This window comes from Protopterus annectens, chromosome 11.part0, assembly GCF_019279795.1.
Source record: "Protopterus annectens isolate FY-2018-M chromosome 11.part0, PAN1.0, whole genome shotgun sequence".
Classification (NCBI taxonomy): domain Eukaryota; kingdom Metazoa; phylum Chordata; order Ceratodontiformes; family Protopteridae; genus Protopterus; species Protopterus annectens.
Window position 1 is genome coordinate 1,286,867,193 of NC_056745.1, and position 21,529 is coordinate 1,286,888,721.

Below are 21,529 nucleotides of genomic sequence, written 5' to 3' on the forward strand. Positions count from 1 at the left end.
ATTTATTTTTATATAAATAATTTATTTGCTAGATTAAAATAGCATACATATATATATATATATATATATATATATATATATATATATATATATATATATATATATATATATATATATATATATATATATATATTTTTTTTTTTTTTTAGGAAATTGGTATAGACCTATATGGTCCTGAATTCCACTCGCATATATTGTTGCTACTGTGTATTTGTATATCTATTTTTCTTTATATGTTTCTTGGTTTTATTTCAGCTGATTGGACAAATGCTGATCATGTGTTCTTTTCTTTCCTTATATATAGAATCTAATGTCAAGGATGTTTTAGCTTAGATGAAGTCCTGTTCTTTGTTTAGGATGAAAGCATATTAAGTAATTTTAAATCCTGCTCAACTGAATCATACATGTTGTGGTGTGGAAATTAAACTTTGGGTTTGCAGTGGACATTTGGCATGAAGCCTTTACTTCTGTTGGATGTAGACTACTTGAGGTTCTCGTTGGTGATTTTTGGTGCTCTTGGAATTCCTCAGGCTGCTTTGGTTCTACACCCATCTCTATCAGCTGTCTGTCCCTGATTTTGCAACAAGCTCCTGCTGTTTACTGTGGTGGCTGCCTTATGCTTCATAAGTTATTGCTTTAGTCATTAAATAATGGCAGAGATTAGTTTCATACTTTGTATTATGAAAAAAGAACCTTCTTATGCTAACTGATCAGTTAGTGTAATGTGTTAATGCTGAAATTTACATTACCCCTGATCTCTAGTCATGGGGCAGAGGATTGATATCCTCTGTGTCAGGTGGAAGAATACAGAGTTTGAATCTGTTTTACTGCATTTATGGCATGCTGTAGAGAGTTATCTTGGTGTACAATGCCCCGACTTACCTCATCTTTCCATTTTTTAAGTGACTATAAGGCACAATATGAAGAGTATTCCCTGTGTCTATTGTTTTTCCCTACACAAGTCTTATTTTATTTGTTTTTTTGTTTCTTTTTCTTCCTTCCTTCCTTTTAAGTGCCTTTACTGCATGATATGTCTAGCTGTGGTTCAGAGGACTAATACTGGAGGTGGACAGTGGAAAGATATAAGGTTTAAAGCTTTCTTTAGGGACTTTAGGTTCATAGGTGTGTACTAGGTTAATGGCCCTGGAGCCTTTACAAGCCTATCCCATAGGGTTACCCTGGCACCGTGCCACCCAACCTTAGTTCCTAGTGCCTCTGTCGAGTAGAGCCACTGGAGTGATCCTCAGGGTGAATTTTCTATTTCCCATCCACTCATCAAGATTTCTCTTGAAGAAGGCCAGTGAGGTGCTCTGCTTGACATGTATGGGAAGTCTGTTCCATAGCATGGGCAGTCTCTGGGTTATGAACCTGTTCCTCCAGCATGTTCTGTTGATTATGGTAATGAGGTTGAGGTCTCTAGAGTATGTGGTATAGAGGGATTGGGATTTCTTTACATGTAGCATTTCTAACAGAGCTGGGTCAGATATGGCTTTGTAAGTCAAGCAGAGATCGCCTCTAAGTAGGTGATATGAGACAGAGAATAGTTGGAGTTTTTTGAGTCCATCCATATAGGACAAGTGCTTAAGGCTTAGGATCCTCTTTGTGAGGTACTTTTGTGGCCTCTCCAGTTGTTGCAGGTGTCTATTGAGGTACATGCCAAATGGGGCATTGTACTCGATGATTGGCCTAATGAGGGAAGAGTAGAGGGAGACAATGACCTCTTTCTTCCTTGATGCAAAACCCTTAGTAATGAGATGTGCCACATAGAGGGACTTTCTGACCACAGTGGCAATGTGGTGGTCAAAAGAGATGTTGCTGTCAACCTGTGTTCCCAGATCTCTTATAATGCCTTCTGTGTTCAGTGGACTACCATCAATGTGGTAATTTATGGGAACTGGGTTTTTCCCAAAGGGGATGAAGACACATTTTTGACATTGAGCTTAAGGCCACGGTTCTGACACCAGTCGTTGGTCTCATTGAGACCTTTCTGTAGGATGTCAACATCACTTGGAGAGTTAATAACAGCTCCCAACCTACAATCATCTGCAACCTTTGTCTGCCAGAGTCCCTTCTTGTTGGCCCTGGACTTCAGAGAAGTGATACCAAACTGGAGAGGACCCAGGACTGAACTCTGTGGGACTCCAGTCATGACTGGTCAGCAGTCTGAATTGGAGTGAGCTACTTTCACACTGTGGGCTCTTTCTGTGAGCCAGTTTGCAACCCACCTAGTGATATAGAGGTTGATGCCTACCTTAGCAAGTTTTTCTATAATTCCTGAGTTGTGAATGGTATCAAAGGTCTTGGCCAGATCAAGGTAGGCTGTATGAACCACCATACCTTCATCCACAGCTCTGGTGACTGACTCAAAGAAGTCAACCAAGTTGAGTAGGCATGATCTATCTTTCACAAAACCAAACTGTGTAGGATCCAGAGTTTGGAGATTCCCTATATCCTTGTTTATTAGGTCCATGATGATGTGTTCCATAGCTTTGGATATCAGACTCATCAGGCTAATGGGGTGATAGTTCCCGGGGTCTGTAGGCACTCCTCCTTTGTGGAGAGGGATGACTGTAGCAGTGTGCCATTCGGTACGGACAAAACCTGAGTTGAGGCTGTGATTGAACAGGGCACACAGCTGAGGTGCCAGTTCACTCTGTAGTTCATGTAGAACACAGCCAGGGATATTGTCAGGTCACATAGAAGCTATATTCTTGGCCTTGGACAGTGCTGTTTTAACCTGTACAGCAATAATACTGACTGCCTGGCAATCTACTGGTATTGTGATTGGTCCTTTGGAGGGGGTTGAGATGGGTAAAGTTAGCAATGAATCTGTCCGTCAGTATATTTTCAATATCTGTTGGCTTGGTAAAGGAGGTACCATTGTACAGTAGCTAAGAGCAAATCTGGGTATTTCTATGGAGATTTTTACATAACTATAGAAGGCCTTGTGGTTGTCTTTGCTATCTGCTGCAATTCTGTTTTCAAAGCTAGCTTTAGAGGATTTGATGAAGGATCTCAACCTTTTGTTGAGGCTGATAAGGGAGTTTTTCCAGTCTTGGGACTTCACCTTATTCTGCCTCAGTTTCCTCCTTCTGTTGTAGAGTTTGTTTATAGCAGGGGACCACCAGATTGGCTTCCTTTTTTTGAGGAGAGTGTCTAAGTGCTATTGGGTATAACGAGATGCATGCATTGGTGTATGATTTGGTGGTCATGCAAATATTCTCCATTTGCATGGATGCTGTGAAGTTAGCCACCTCTGTTTTTAGGAGCCTGAAGTTAGCTTTGGAGAAGTTTTTCATGGTGGGAAACTTTGTTGGGGGATGTGGAAGGGATGTGGATTTCCAAGGTGATTAACTTGTGATCAGATCTAACCAGGGAGGAGTTGACTTTTGGTGTAGAGCAATTGTCATCCATGTTAGTAATGATCAGGTCAAGGATGTTGCTACCTCTAGTGGGGGTAAGAATGAGCTGGTCCAGAGCATTGGAATTAATGAATTCCAGAAAGAGTTGGGCAAGTGTATTGGTACATGAGTAGTTTTCCCAGTTAATGGAGGGGTAGTTGAAATTGCCCAGTATGAGAGTGTTAGGTTGGACCCTAATATTTTCCAGGGTGCTTTGTAATGTGGAGTGTGAATCTTGGGACATGGTTGGGAACCTATAGCAGGCTAAGACCTGAATCACTGCCTTACCCAATGTTAGCTGCACCTGAAGTATCTCAGATGCTTTATGTTCGGCTACCAGTCTGGAGGTGTGCACATCTTTTATGAATATGGAAACACCACTGCCTTTGGAACTTTGGTCTAAGTTCTGGGGCCAAAAGGTGTGGAATGAGTTGTAGCCTGGTAGTGCAGGGGTGCTTTCTGCTACCTTGAACCAGGTCTCTGTTACAGCACAAATGTCGATGTTCTCCATTTTAAGGAGTACTTTGAGAGAATGCATTTTGAGATTTAGACTTCTAGCATTGAGCAGTATGACCCTGAAATTGCATTTGTTTGTAGCTGTTATGGTGTTAATTTGGTCTATGGAACACCACCTAAAAAAGGCACTATTGAGGTGGCAAGAGCCTTGGTCAGTATCCAGAAGCCCGGGGGTGACAGATGCAGACCATCTCTGGCAAAGCATCGAGGTCTGTCAATCATGTCATCCCAGGCAGATACTGGATCCACTTAGAATGACACCAGAAACTTAGCCAATTGTTGAAAATAATCATTTTCTGCTTGTACTGTGGTATCATTCTGGTAATGGTAGGATGCTGTTCAGGGCTAGGGTCATACTCACCTGGGCTACATAATCCGAGAGCTCCTCCATGTCTGTTTTCATGTAGTCCAGTGAGATACATCTCAGGTCATTCATACCCACATGTACAATGACAGAGTCATATTTTACCTGTTGTTGAGGGACCTGAGTGCATGTGTTATGTGGTGGACCCTGGCCCCTGACAGGCAGCTGACTGTTGCTTTCTCCTTATTCAACCTAGTGAGTGGGACATCAGTGTGCCTCACTGTCGAGTCACCTATGACTAGTGTGTTGGGCATGCTGTTTTGCCTCAGGGGCTTTGGATGAGTGGCACACTGTTTAGGAGAGTTATGTGTCTCGTGATCAGTGTTGTGTTGTGGTGGTTGAGTACATTTCTGCCTTGGAGGTCTCTGCTGTTTGGTTAGATTTTTATTGAGAGCCTCCACAAAGGTGGGTGTGTGGTTTGTGTTTTTATGTGAAGGCAATGCTGGTGTGTGTTCTGGAGGGCTATGTGTTCCATGTGATGTGGAGCAAGAGTTGACCTTCTCCTCTTGACCAGCTATTCCGGTCTTGGCTGGAGAGTGCATGGCTTCCAGTTTGGATATATAAGTGCATCTCTCACAAGTCTGAGTGTTGGGGGATAAGAGGAGAGGGTTGTCAGTGTACATGACGCAGTTGCTATATTGCCTCAGGATGCCCAAGTTCACCAGCTTAATAGGAGAAAGCACAGGGAACTGACCTTTAGACATGTCTGGAGGGGTGGGCATTAATAAGTACTGGAGCTGTTCCCTTGTAGAATGTTTGTGTACTACAATAATTGCTACAAGAAGTCTGGTAAAGTGTTAACCTATCAAGCTAGTAAAAGTCCAGAAGAGGAGAGAACTAGCAGAACTAAGGGAAAAAGTCAAGAGCAGACTTTGGCACTACTCAGAAGATTACAAACAGTCCTGGATACAGCAAATCTGTATCTGGACTAGATTAGTTACAGGAAAGGTGTGAAACAATGCATGATATGGGCTTTTAAACCAGAAAGTTGAAGGAGATGGAAAAACTGTCCAAATGGTCAATAAACTACAATTTCTGGGCAAAAAAAACACTCCTCTTGTGGTAGATAGGCTACCTAGTACTTACCACTCCCACTGATAAGCTAGAAGGCTTTCCTCCAACACAGAAAGGCTTGGGTGGCTCAGAAGCTTACAAACAGTTCTGGATACAGCAAATCTGTGCCTGGACTATACTAGTTACAGGAAAGGTGTGGAACAAGCGCAAATGTGGGCTTTTAAACAAGAAAGTTGAAAGAGATGGAAGAACTGCCTAAACGGTCAATAAACTACAATTTTTGGGCCAGAAACTACTTCTCTTGTGGTAGATAGGCTACCTAGTGCTTACCATTCCCACTGATAAGCTAGAAGGCTTCCCTCCAACACAGAAAGGCTTTAGAGTACACTGGCCTTGGAACCCATTGCCACCCCAGCCAACATCATCTTGTTTTGCTTTGTTTTGTTTTGTTTTTCTAAGTGTCCTTCAGACGCAGTATGCAAAGTAACCTTGATATCTAGTGCTATGCCCTTACACACATCTTGCTTAAGTTGATGGTAAAGAGTTATCCCTTATGGCTACTGTTCCCCTCATCCAATATTGGAGGATTTGGTTCTCAGTCTAAGGGAGTCTGGAGATATAATTTCATCACAAAATACACACACACACACACACACACACACACACACACACACACACACACACACACACACACACACACGCATATTTTCCCATTTATGCATTCACAGACCCACACAAAGATACACCTCCCACCCACTTGCACTAAAAGACAGACTCACCCATTCACCCATACACACTTATGCACACCCACACTAACAGACAGGCACATACATGCACCTACCCTATCCCCTAACTAGCATGCCCACTGCAACCTTCCAGGCAGAGACACACTCACACATACATTTACATATACAGCCACATACATGTAAATATGCATACATATACCCATCACTAACTGTCCACTAAACTTCTTGGCACTTATCTCCACCATGATGGGCGAACACAAGCTTTCAGCTTTGTTCATTAACACAAGCAACTGTGAGTAGATATGTTACTGTACACAATGCAGCACTTCCATCAGTGACTTACTGCAGGCAGTTCTGGTTGTGAGCACATAATTAATTGTGCAAGGTTAAGGTATATGATAGGTGTATGGAAAGTTACTAGGCAACTGATCTGTGAGAATCATTACAAATGTAGCCATACATTTCCATGAAGATTTTAGCCCTTACATTGTAAGTATGAATTAGCCAGAGATAAGAAGAGCTGTCCCTGTCCATGAGGAGGAAGGGTGCTAATTCAGAGTTAAATTTACAGTTAACCATCCAGATTATATTTGAATGCCATAAAAAAAGTACATTGCTTTTTGGAGAGGAAGATGATTCCAAAGACGTGGTATTCTCTATAATACATATCTACCCCTTCAACCAGAAGCATAGCTGCTTCAATTAGTGCCCTGGGCTGGTGCTATGAACTAACACTCCCCCACCCCCTCAGCTCTTCAAGTGAAGAGCAAAAAAGCACTTAACTATAATAAGCCATAAATAATTTGGCTTATTACAGATAGATCTACACTCCCCAATCAAAAAAAAAAAAAATGGACGTTCCTTCTACTTCCATACCAACCATGTGGCCAGATGAATGACATGCCTCACCCTACCCTCCCTCTAGCCCTAGCCATTCACGATCCATTTCTGTGTCCTGCCCCCAATGCCGCATTTGCCATATTTTAGTAAAGAAAAAACAAAAAGCAAAAAGGCATTTCTTCTTTTAAACTGTAGCAAACAGTTACTACAGTTTATACATGCCTGCACAGGGCACATCAGTACTCATGTTTTACCTTAAAAGAAAAGCAAGCTGCTTACTACAAATGTAGGAAATAGTTGCTATAGTTTTTACCTTGTCTGCACAGAACAGTACAGGCTAAAGTTTTAATTAAAAAAAATACATGGCACAGTGGTGTAGTGATAGCATTTTCACCTTATAGCAAGAGCTTCTCTTGTTTGCTTCTTGGCTGGAGTGCCTTCTGTACTGAGTTTGTATGTCATTCATGTGGGCTTTCTCTGTGTACTCTGGTTTTCTCCCACATTACAAAAACGTGTCTGGATTGTTTCTCTCTGGGCCTCTGCTGAAAATTAGCTTTGTTCCAAGTCAGAATTTCCCAGTAAACAAATGTTAAATGAAAAAATCATTTATTTTCAAACAGTTGCTACAGTTAATACCCTGCCAGCACAAAATGCTACAGCACTCAGGTTTTTGGTAAAAAAAAAAAAAATTTTTTTTTTACTTTTAAATTGTAGCAAACCGTTTGCTACAATGTAGCAAGCAGTTGCTACAGTTTAGACCACACACAGAGAATTACAGCACTTAGGTTTGACAGCAAATGCAATATCGCCTTTTATAAGCTAGTATTACATTAAAGAGTGATTGAGACTGGCTGATAGCATCACCCAAAACTTTGTGCCTGGCGCTGTTGCTCTTCTTGCCCCCCAGCTATACTACTGCCTTCAACATCTTCTAGTTATGGTACAAAACAGATTTAGATCTCCTGAGTCAGTTTTTATGCCTCCATTGGACTTGTAAATGTTCAGTAGGTCTGACAGAATATGGTCCATACGCAAGACAGAAACTACCCCTCAATAGCCTGTATGACACTGAGAAGAGTGACAAGACTTTGTGATGGTCTGCATAGTTTTGTTTTTTTAAATCGGAGGTGTAAATCATAAAAAAATATATATATGCAGACCATGCCAGAGTCTTGTCCCTCTTCTTTTTGTCATGCATTGCTAGTGGTCTGTAGATCTTAAAATGAGTGACCCTTATTATGGGGGATAAAATGTTTTGTGAAACTATAGAACAGAACTTTACTATCTTCTAACTATGAATAAGATACCTTAGAGAGACTCAAATATTACTCTTAGTGGCAATTATTTTATAGGCTGTTGCTTCAAATCTGGAAATAAATGTATTTGCTATGATCCTTCAACTTATTTCTCAGCTGTCTTGATTTTTCAGAATGTACCTGGTTTCTTTTCTTATATTTTTGTCTTGTCAGTCATAAAGGTTTGGATTTTCTGGTAAATTACTAACGTTTATAGTCATTCAATCATTGCAGACTTTAAGTGTTTCATATTTCTTATTATTAAGATAATCTATGCTGATGCTAAACCTTTTATTCTATTAACTTTCTAAGATAATTAAACTAATAGTTAAAAATTGACACTGATTTTGGGCCTTTGCCACCCCTTTTCATTTCTTTATACAGAATTCCTTACCAAGAAAATTGGGAGGTATGTTTGTAATCCAATCTGTGTGTTATTGAGACTGCAGTCAGTTCATAGCAAAAACACCATATTCATTTCAAGAGCTTGTTGAAGTATTGTAAGTGAAATGAGTTAGGATAACTTTGTTCTCAGTGACATTCATTTATTTGATAGAAGCTGAAGAGTTTGTGTAAACTTTGACTTTATTTTCTTTGTCAAAGAAAGAAAAAGTTTCTTAGCATAAATTCAGTGACACTAGTTTGTTATATAACACTAAGGCTGAGAATGCAACTTGAAATATCAAGAGAAGATTTTTTTAAACTTTCTACAGTACATTCATTGTTTCTGTATACTAATTTTGCCTTAAAATGTTCCCATAATACATGTTCCAGGCATTATGTGATTTGCCATAATCAGCATGGTACTGCTGAAATCTGTTCCGATATTGACAAAATTAAAACCTCACTAAACATGAAATGTCAGATTTAAAGTAGTTTTAACTTCAATTTATTCATTTCATTTTCATTTTATTCTATATTTGGAGACATAAAAAGACAATGCGACTAGTAGAATCACATTTTAGGTATGACTTAATAGTGACTGCTTGAATTAAAAGTGGAAAGTCTGCAGGATTTCTCATTTGTATGTAATGTTTGCCTCACTTGCACTTAAAGACTGACAGTTATAAGGTCACAGGAAACTTTTTTCCTCACTGACATTTGGAATTATGAAGTCAGCATGTTTTTACTCAGCTAATTGCATTTCATATTTTATTAGAATTATTCTTAAATTCATTTTTTCAGGCTAAGAAAGTAGACATCTTTTTTTGCAAATACAATATCAGACTTAGTAATTTTCTTAATTTCTTAATTATTAATCTTTGATATTTTGTATTATTTAAACCACAGAGCAATAATGTGCTATGTTTGACTTTCGTCTATGTCACTGATTAAATGAGGCAGTATAACTTAGCTAAGTAAAGGTTTCTGAATTCATTTATTTCTGTCAGAAAATTATATTACTTACAAAAAGGAGTGTCATCATCTCAAATATTTTAATGTGATCTTTAAGATGATGTTCACCTTCTGAATACAAAGATAATTCAACAGAGAGTCTAAAAAGTCAAAGAAAGGCATTACTGGTTAATGTGATATGAGTCTTAATTCAGTAGAGATGACTAACAGTGTAGCATGTCAGACACCAAACTGACTATGTTGGTATGAGCAGTTGATGCATCATTGAATGCACACTTGCATTTTAGGATTTGACTGACATTTTCTTCAGGTAGGAATGACCTAGTTGATGAAAGCTACTATGACACTCAGATGTATGGTCTTGTTGATGAGCTCAGAAGTAAAAAAAGTTTGTATTAAAATGAATTTTAAACTGTGACTGAGAGATACATGCTATTACACTTCACCATATAAGACAATTCAAATCATATATTAGAAAGAGCCTCAGCAATGTATAACAAAGGGCAAATCTGAAGCAATAGAAAATAAAGGACAGTTGATAACCAGAAAATGATATAAAAAAGTGTATCTGTAAAACAGAAATGGTATTAATTGATCCCTGCAGGATGCACACAGGAAAGTACAGTTGTGTACACTTACCATAAATGTAGATGTTCGAGTGTATTCACTGTTGCAGTCATCACACTTGGGTTATCCTGCCAGGGGTAGCCCTCAGTTGGGATAGCACCCTGTATCCATTTCTGCTACACAAACCATGGGAAACCACCTCTTAAGGGGGTCAGAACACATTCCACCAGGATGACCTCCACCTCTGCAGCTTTTCTCAGAGGGTCCCTACCAGGGACATCCTGGAGGCTGCAACATGGAGATCTGTTCATACCTTCACCAAGCATTACCACCTGCCTATCTTTCCCAAATCCAGGGCAGGTTTTGCAGCTGCAGTCTTGCAGGGCATCCTAGCTATTCCCCGGTCTTCTTGACTGCCTCTGCTCTTTTCTTCAGCTTTGGGAATCAACCCAAGTGTGATGACTGCAACAGTGAAACACAAAGAACATAGTAGAGTTGTGTACACTTACCATAAATGTAGATGTTCAAGTGTATTCATTGTTGCAGTCCTGGTTTCCAACCCTCCATCCCCCTGGTCTCTCTCTCTCTCTCTTTCTTCCTCACTCCTTACAGGGATTTTTGGTATTTACTTTCTACTGGTGGTGTTCTTCCATCATAACCTAACTCCCTATTTGGGGGGGTCCTGACATTTGGGGCAAGAAAAACTAATGTAATGGCATCGGTTGCCTGATGTTATACCACTGACGACCTGACATCAGTCCTGGAGTGACAGCAACCAATGTAGAAATACTAAGCCTCTGGTATTCAGGCCAACTGAGGGCTTACCCCTGGCAGGATAACCCAAGTGTGATGAATGCAACAGTGAAACACGAAGAACATCATGTTTGGCACAAAAACAGGTTAAGAATTCACCTTGGATAAACAATGCTTGAATGCATCCCAGTGCAGTATGCAAGACAAACGTTCTATCAGTGGAACAGTGCCTCTGATCCTGGGGTACATAAATGATGCTGAATGGCTGTCCATACTAAATGATTAGTAAGGAGCTTACTATAATCCATGCTAAAATGCTAAAGATTCAGGATGAATCTTTATTTAATACTGGATTCAACAGTCTAACACTGCACATAGGGCAATGGGGTGGTAGTTGGGAAATAATTATATAAACACAGGCTGTGAAAGTTTGCCATTAATAAATGAAACTCAGTATAATCATCTCTAAAATGTAAATGTATTTGTCTAGAAAAAAAAGGAAATATAGAACAGTATCCTCATTTGTTTTGACTTTAAGATTACATGAATGACTCCTGAAATAAAGCTTATATTTAGAAATTACATTCGCCAAAAAATTGAGAAGACCAGTGGACAGCCCAGCATTTTTGGATTGTTGACCTGTTTATCAAATGGTAAGCAAACACCTTAGAATAGCTGCAAAAACTGGCATGAAAAGTGAGTTCATCTTAAAAATTAATTTGGATTTTGGTGTTGCTTACATCACTGGTGAAACAGTATGCTACTGGAGGAACTTACCTAAATGGTGTACAGAATTTTTCCCATGTTTAAACTAAGATGTGATATTTAGATTGAAGCATTAATGAAAAATGTGCCCATTTTGTACTTTTGATACTTGCAGGGGGTATTTAGAAAATATCATAATGCAACTGAGATATGGGAACATAGTGTGGACATGTCTGGGACATTGTTGCATGACAAAGCCACATATTCAGAAAAATGGCAGTAACCATGCAAGTGAGAAGACTTGGCCACAACACACAGTTTTCATAGTGGGGCATTATGTGCACTGAACTGTAATGGCCCTGCCAGGAGTAAGACAAAATGTGTTAGTGGTAGGGGGGCTAAAACAGAAAGGCTATGGGGACAGGTAAGCAGGTTGCAGTCCTGGGAGTGTGTACAACAAAGATTACAGACAACATGTAGAACAACTTCAGTTTTTCAGCCTTGGGGGATATATTTTCCAAGGCTCTTGGTACAAGCAGGACAGGTTGCATTCCTGAGGAGAGCAAACATACATGGCACAAGCAATAGGCAGGACAGCTTATAGATCTTGTTAATGGATCATACTGAGTCAGTGCCCGGGTTAACAACAACTGCCACCAGTACTGTTAGCCAACAGAGTGCTGGTGGAAATTGGGCTACTGTTGGTCGGAGGAGGAGAGGAGGTGGAAGGCATGGCCAAAGGCAGGAAGAGAGGAGAAAGGCTAAGACTGTGGTAGTGAGGGTCAAAACTTTGAATGTTGGCAGTATGACTGGTAGGGAGAAAGCTAGCCGATATGATGGACAGAAGGAAGGTTGGTATATTGTGTGTGCAAGAGACCAGATGGAAGGGGAGTAAGGCTAGTTGTATCGGAGGTGGGTTCAGATTGCTTTATCATGGTGTGGATGGGAGGAGAAATGGCATAGGAGTTATCTTGAAGGAACAGTATGCTAAGAGTGTTTTGGAGGTGAAAAGAGTGTCAGATAGAGTGATGTTTATGAAGCTGGAAATTGATGGTGTAATGATGAATATTGTTAGTGCATATGCTCCACAAGTTGGGTGTGTGATGGACGAGAAAGAAAAATTTTGGAATGAGTTGGATGAAGTCGTGATGACTTTACCCAAGGGTGAGAGAGTGGTGATTGGAGCAGATTTTAATGGGCATGTTGGTGAAGAGAACAGAGGGGATGAGGAAGTGATGGATAGGTATGGTGTTAAACAAAGGAATGCAGAAGGTCAGATGGTAGTGGATTTTGCAAAAAGGATGGACATGGCTGTGGTGAATACATATTTTAAAAAGAGGGAGGAGCATAGGGTGACATACAAGAGTGGAGGAAGATGCACACAGGTGGATTATATCTTATGTATGAGGGCCAGTTTGAAGGAGATTGGAGACTGTAAAGTGGTGTCCGGGGCAAGTGTAGTTAGACAGCATAGGATGGTGGTTTGTAAGATGACGTTGGTGATCAAGAAGAGGAGGAGGAGTTTGAGGGCAGCACCAAGGATCAAATGGTGGAAATTGAAAAAGGGTAACTGTGAGGTGGAGTTCAGGGAAGAGTTAAGGCAGGCACTGTGTGGCAGTGAAGAGTTACCAAATAGCTGGGTAACTACAGCAGAGCTAGTAAGGGAGACAGCTAGAAAGGTGCTTGGTATGACATCTGGACAGAGGAAGGACGACAAGTAGACATGGTGGTAGAATGAGGAAGTACAGGAGAGTATACAGAGAAAGAGGTTGGCAAAGAAGAAATGGGATTGTCAGAGAGATGAAGAAAGTAGACAGGAGTATAAGGAGATTAGGTGCATGGCAAAGAGAGAGGTGGCTAAGGCTAAGCATAAGGCATATGAAGAGTTGTATGAAAGGTTGGACACTAAGGAGGGAGAAAAGGACCTGTACCGATTGGCTAGACAGATGGACCAAGCTAGGAAAGATGTGCAGCAGGTAAAGGTGATAAAGGGATAATGAGGGAAACATACTTACAAGCAAGGAGAGTGTGTTGAGCAGATGGAAAGAGTACTTTGAGGGGTTGATGAATAAAGAGAATGAGAGAGAGAGAAGGTTGGATGATGTGGTGATAGTGACTCATGAAGTGCAATGGATTAGCAAGGAGGAAGTAAGGATAGCTATGAAGAGGATGAAGAATGGAAAGGCTGTTGGTCCACATGACATACCTGTGGAAGCATGGGGATGTTTAGGTGAAATGTCAGTGGAGTTTTTAACCAGATTGTTTAATGAAATTTTGGAAAGTGAGAGGATGCCTGAGGAATGGAGAAAAAGTGTTTTGGTGCCAATTTTTAAGAATAAGGGTGATGTGCAGAGCTGTAGTAACTACAGAAGGATTAAATTGATCAGTCACAGCATGAAGTTATGGGAAAGAGTAGTGGAAGCTAGGTTAAGAAGGGACGTGATGATTTGTGATCAGCAGTATGGTTTCATGTTTGGAAAGAGCACTACAGATGTGATGTTTGCACTGATAGTGTTGATGGGGAAGTTTAGAGAAGGTCAGAAGGAGTTACATTGTGTTTTTGTAGACTTAGAGAAAGCATATGACAGGGTGCCTAGAGAGGAGTTGTGTTATTGTATGAGGAAGTCGGGAGTGTCAGAGAAGTATGTAAGAGTGCTACAGGATATGTACGAGGGTAGTGTGACAGCAGTGAGGTCTGCAGTGGGAGTGATGGATGCATTTAAGGTGGAGGTGGGATCACATCAAGGATCAACTCTGATCCCTTTCTTATTTGCAATGGTGATGGACAGGTTGACAGGCAAGATCAGACAGGAGTCCCCGTGGACTATGATGTTTGCAGATGACATCATGATCTGTAGTGAGAGTAGGGAACAGGTGGAGGAGACCCTGGAGAGATGGAGATATGGTCTAGAGAGAAGAGGAATGAAGGTCAGCAGGACTAAGACAGAATATACATGTGTGAATGAGAGGGAGGATAGAGGAATGGTGAGGATGCAAGGAATAGAGGTGGTGAAGGTGGATGAGTTTAAATACTTGGGATCAATAGTTCAGAGTAATGGTGAGTGTGGAAGAGAGGTGAAGAAGAGAGTGCAGGCAGGATGGAGTGGGTGGAGAAGAGTGTCAGGAGTGATTTGTGAAAGACGAGTACCAGTAAGAGTGAAAGGGAAGGTCTACAAGAGGGTAGTGAGACCAGCTATGTTATATGGGTTGGAGACAGTGGCATTGACAAAAATGCAGGAGTTAGAGCTGGATGTGGTAGAGTTAAAGATGTTAAGATTTGCACTGGGTGTGACAAGGGTGGTAAGGATTAGGAATAAGTATATTAGAGGGTCAGCCCAGGCTGGAAGGTTTGGAGACAAAGCCAGAGAGGCAAGATTACATTGGTTTGGACATGTGCTGAGGAGGGATGCTGAGTATATTGGGAAAAGGATGCTAAGGATGAAGCTACCAGGTAACCAGAAAAGAGGAAGGCCTAAGATAAGGTTTATGGATGTGGTGAGAGAGGACATGCAGGTGGGTGGTGTGACAGAGCAAGATGCAGAGGACAGGAAGAAATGGAAACAGATGATCCACTGTGGCAACTCCTAACAAGAACAGTCAAAATATGATGATGATGACTGAGGCAGTGTACCTGAACCAGGAAGGCTGAGCCACAGTCTTGCTGTAAAGGTTTCTTAGCAATGTTACATAGCCACATAGACAGCAGTGATGGCTAAGCAGGATGCTGGGCCTGCAATGCAATTCATGCACTCTGGGCTTTTGCCGGTAGGGTAAGGGACAGTGCATGTAACTCACATGCCCATAGCTGCCACACTATGGCAGTGTGTTAGAGCTGTTACATAATAACATTGCACAAGGTTGTACCAACAACTGGGATAGTAGAGAGTAAGGTGACAGGCAATGGCTGAGATTGACAGTACTGTATAGACATACTGACTCATGTCTGCACCCGCAAAAGCACCAGAGCTGTCATGGCATTAAACACATGACAGTGCCTTGAAAAATTTTCCCTCCAGGAGACTTATGTGATGCTGCAAGCTCTATGTACACATGACAGGATAATCCTGGAAATGGTTAGCAAGGCCTTCAAGGATCAGGTGTGGCAGGAAATGCAGCTTGACAGCAAAACATTAGGTGTACACAAGTCGGTGTTGCTATAGGTGCATTGCATTGTTAGTGGTATAACAATGTACCTATACAATTGGATGGTGTTGTAGGTGACTTGCAGTGTCATCAGCATAATATTTCATGACCAGTACAAGGTCTAAGACATGACTATGGTCAGGGTACTCACTTGGATCACACCATCAAGACATCACCGGTTCACAGACTTTAAGATCTTTCTATTCCTCAGTGATGACACTGTATGGATCTGAGACCCAACCTGGTCAGGACTGCATGGGTGTCTGTTGAGGATGTCCCAGGCAACTAGAGGCAAATGTCACTTTTATAGGATATTGATTTATACATCAGCCTGATGCACTCAGCACATGACAATCTACATTTATACCACCAAGAAGTATCAGGATTGCAAATTTGAATGCCTGGAACACTGTGTATGACTATTTGGTATCTGTGAGAATGAAGCAGGATTGTAGTGTGACATGCCATTCCAACAGGACATTGCCTAGCACTGCTGCACAGTTTATTCACATACTATACTGCACTTCTCTCACCTAAGACATATGGTCTGCAATAGAGGTAACCTATACCATAACGTCTGCTTTTATGTGCTTGTAGGCTATTTATATTCTTGGCATGTCTGGGCCTGTTTGATATATAGTTATGGGAGTCATACATGTACTGGCTTGCACACTGATGTACTATCTGTATGAATTCACAGGTTCCACTAGAATATGAGTCAGTCCTACACTTCTGCATATGGCTCATGTCAGAGCTTGCATAAAGGCTAGCAGTGGTAGTATTGTGCAAAAGGCACAGTTTGATGACACAGCAATGCTAGCTCTGTAGGGAAAAATGCAATCCCCTGCAGCTGAAGGGAATGTCTAGTTCACAGACTGACCTCCTGAATTAGATATGTGTTTAGTGTACCTGCCCCATCTGTGTGATTTGCACACATTATGCACCATCATCTCCAATAAAACCATCGTTAGAAAATGCATAGTATTTTTGTAGTTAGCTAATATCTCACTGTGGAAATGCTAAATGGTGGTTGTTGGTGCTTGAGGGATAGTTATTCCATGATGTTGGTGCTACCACAGGTGGCACTCAGTGGATGTGCAAGGTAGTAATCTGGCAAAATATGACACTAATCAGGCTATGTCAGAGATTATCAGTGTGCTGCATGGGCAGTGTGAAGACATTAATGGCCTTTGCAAAGGCCTCCATGTATAGCAGGGAATATGGGAGGATATCCAGGAATGCTAGCCCATGTGGCAGACATTAGTGCATTATTTAGGCTTGCTACGAACTGGCAGCCATTGCTGAACTAGTAGATGGCTGCACACTGCAGGTATGTATGGCTGCAATGAACAAATTGCACACACCAATCATGAGGCAGCCACACTGTCCATGTTTGCTTCCAAATCTGGCCGAGGCTGCTCACAAGGATGTAGTGCACACTCATTTCTCTCCAATGTGGCCTCCACTCTTTGCCATGGTTGATCAAGTGGATATGGCTGATTGTCATTGAGCTTCACAGTGGGAACACCCCAGTGACCATTACACTTAGGGTACCATCGTTCAGCACCAACCCTTTGTCTTATAGATTTCCACCAATTAACAGGTATGGATACCCAATCATGGAGTCATTGTGACCATATAACTGCATGAACCACACAACAGTGAACATGGTGCCATTCTCTGACACACATCCAGCATTCTGTGGTATTTTCTAGAATATCCCACTAGACTTGATACTGCAAGGACACAGTGAGTATTTCAATGATCGAAGCGACATGTCATCACCTGAGGACATGATCCCTAACACACTTCAATCTCCCAGCCTTGTATGTATATACCATATGCATGCTGTTCTAGGCCATGGCACCACCACCACCCCACCTGTGCAAATGGTGGTGACTGCACCGTGCCTACCTCTCTGGCTAACAGTGGTATGGTAATGTCTGCTGCACAATGTGTCTAGTTAATGCACTTGAATCTACAACCCGGGGTATGATTGTACATATCAGTTTTGTTCTGTGCTTGTATTGTTGTGACTCATAGTTGTGGATCAAACACTGCATCATTGCCAGCATCACAACATTTTGCACTCCACTTTGCCATGCATGGGGGCCTACTTCACTCATGTTCTATCAGACTCTTCATGGAGAACCTCTTCCACTGTAAGTGTAGACATGTCAGCCAGTAGAACAGTCTGCCTTTGCTGTAACAGCATTCATAGAACCATATTCCCTGGCATGACACACATCACAAAGATCTTGCTGTATGTTTCTGGAGAATAAATGGGCCATACCACAGTTTTGCATGAGATGTATTCATGCAGAAGAAGTGGGGTCTGCATGCAACAGCACATGACTGAAAATGATTAAGGAGATAAAATGCAGCATTATGACTGGAGAACTGTTACAGAGCTTACATTATAACTCTAATTCACAAATCTATGAAAGTGTTAGTAAGCACACATTTGGCATTTCTTATTCTTACACAGCAACTTAAATACAGAGAATATATTTTATGGTGAGAGCAAGGCTGCATCTATGGTGAGCATATACAGAAAATATGCTTTCATAATGAATAATCAGTATGTGATTGTGAAGAAAAAATTGTCGTCAATAGATGATTCACACACACACACACACACACACACACACACACACACACACACACACACACACACACACACACAAACACAAATGCACATAAGGTATAGACTACCCACATAGAAAGAAAAAAATGCATTTTTTTTCTTTGCAAAGGGTAAGCCCAGTTACACATCCCTGAATGGGAAACAATGCCACCCCATGCCGTTGAACTTATATATACTAACTCCATCACTGTACAACACTTTGGAAAGGAAATACTCCAAAAAACAATGTATAGCAGTCTCACTAAAACAGTAAATATAGCCAGCGATGATTGAACACTTGAAATACAGTTATCTGCTCATCAAGGAAACACAGAGCAGCCCGTGAATATGGATAGATCTGTTAACATATAATGAAAGCTTTAGAGTATACATAAATGCTAACAGCAGCCAGACAGAATTTGATGTAACGTGATGTGTTGTTACATTACATGAACTTTGATGATTTAACTTTACACTTACTTTTGGCTATTTTCTCTTTTCTTTTCATAGCTTTCTTCTTATTTCTGCAACACAGAAAGATAGGCCATAAACAGCTTGAATAGTTAACATGGCGATATTGTAGTTGAGGGCCTCACCAGATGCGCAGTAGCAAGCCCTGCCCAAAATCCACCCCCCCATGATATGTCATTCATGAATATGCATTCCCTCCAGATGTACAACTGATGAAAAAGTGCACTGACATGTAATATGACAGTAAATATAACAGTAAACTGTTACCAACATCTGTAATTGACAAGTTTTATTGCACTAATAATATATACTATAATCAGCAAAGAAACGAAACCATCAAAACACACGTCATCAGGCTTTTTACTGTGTAGCATTATAGTTCTCTTTGTCAGAGTCGGAATGCGATGGTTCACTGTCCCAATTAATGTCCAAACAGACTCTTTTTTGGTGCAGGTGTCACAGGTGACTCTTCCTCAGTATCATTGGCAGGACCTTTTACTAAGAACAGCTTCCTGAGCGATACTGTATTAACCGTTTGTGTACATTTAATATTTTCATATCATGTATGCACGAGCAAATTGAATATGCAGACCGGGTTGTCACCCAATTTGCGACATGCCCACTTCTGCATGAAACAAACTGGTGACGCCCTCAACTACAATATCGCCATTAACATTATTTAAAATTTACTGCATTCTATACTAATGTGGCTCAGATTGTGATAAATCACATTTACTTCTACTTGACCCATATTTTTTAATTTGCAGATTGGTGTTAGAAGCTGACTTGTCTCTGCTGGCTTGATTACCCCTAGCATTTTCCAGCTTTACAATCAAACTCAGAACATCAACTTGGAGTTAACAGTTGAGGCCAAGATGTGATGATTTTTTACTGGGCTAGAGATACTATAGCATCAAAGAGACAACTGTCCCAGAGATGGCTCACTTGTACCTTTTACCAGCAGCATTCATGCTGTAGAACTTGTGAAGCTGCTGTCTGAGGGAAAGCAACATTAGCAAGCCACATCTGTCAGTTTTGCAAAGGAATATTTTACTATTTTTTGTCAATGTTTAAAAAAATGTATATTGTTTTCAATATTTGTGGCCAATACTCAGGTGTTGAAATACGGCACATGTGAGCTATTGACAGTAATCAGCTTGTAGGGGGAAAGCAATACATTTGCATCAAGCTGCAGTACTTTTGGATTGTAATATAACAATTGTGTTAGTGATATGTTTATATGAAATAGTATATTGACATATTTATGTAAATATCCATCATGCACATTACTATAAATAACCATTACAGGACACAATAAAGATAATCTTGGGGATTCAATAAACTCCATGTAGACTTCTCACAGAGTCTGCACAGAGTTTATATGTTTTTGCACTGAGCAGCAGTGCTATTTACATATTCTTGCCATGCCCCTAAGTGTGGTTTCATGGCTAGCAACAGTGTTGCTGGCCAGGAAACCATGTAAAGCAACACAGAAAACAGCAGACATGTAGATCTGCTTACCTATGGGTAAACTAGGTATGCATGATTGAGCAGAATGCCACAGTGATTACCAGGGTTAGTAATATAGCAATGTATATAGTCCAAACAGAGTACTGTGTGCACATTGAATAGGGACACACTGATGAATTGTAGGTATGAACACAGGGAAAGAATGTGGGTGAAACATATTAATGTAAACAAAGACAGCTGTAACAGGAATACTAATCACATATCGACATGATATAATACGGACTGCACAGTGAAAATGTATATTATATGACTGCACACATGGTGATATAACAATAGAGAAGATGTCTTTGTGATATAAGCATCCTGATATGAACAATGGAGAGGACATATATCAGGGTGTTGCATAAATAGGGGTTAGGTGCATATCGTGAAGGTCTGCAAAATGAGTTGCCTGAATATGACTGCAATGTCAGCAGAGGTCTCCAGCAAGTGTGACACATAGTGGTAGGCTCATGGAAAACAGTAAACAGCAGCAAGTACAATAATGGACAATATTAGAATAATACCACCAGTAATCCCATGTCTTTGACATTAACATATGTGATTGCAAGTGATTCTAGAAGATTCTGCATAAACACACTTGTAAAACTATTATGAGACGTCAGAAATTTATGATGGTAATCAAGCACACTGTCCTGACACTGTAACTTCTACTGTATGGAGGACAGTGATGGTGTGTTCTATACCAAACTATATAGGAAGCAATGTCAGAGGTTTTCATTGCTCCATCGGTCCAGTATGCATGCATCACTTGTTTTTAGGAATGTTGTTACTGGGCAGTTAATGCATACTAATAGATTGGAGGTTAAAGATAGTGATTTTTCTCAGAATCTGGATGTGTTAGAAACCAAATTTAGGCCAAAGGGTTATAAGCCTAATCAACTATCGTTAGCCAGATCAAAAGTTATTGATATGTGTGTAGATAGAGTGAAACCCTATCTTTCATCTGGCCATATCCAAAAGTAATGTACTATCTGTACCATTGCTATTTAGCTCAGACACCAGAGCATTGAAAAGCATAATTAATAAGCACTGGAATATATTTAGTAGTAATGCGGTGTTGTCAAGATTTGTTGGCTTGGGGGCGGAGCCTAGATGGCCAACTGAGAGCAGTGAATTTTGAGAGTTCTATAAACTAGTATAATAATATAGGAAAAAAATATTATTTTCAAGTGTAAAACATCAGAAATCTATAGATAAAC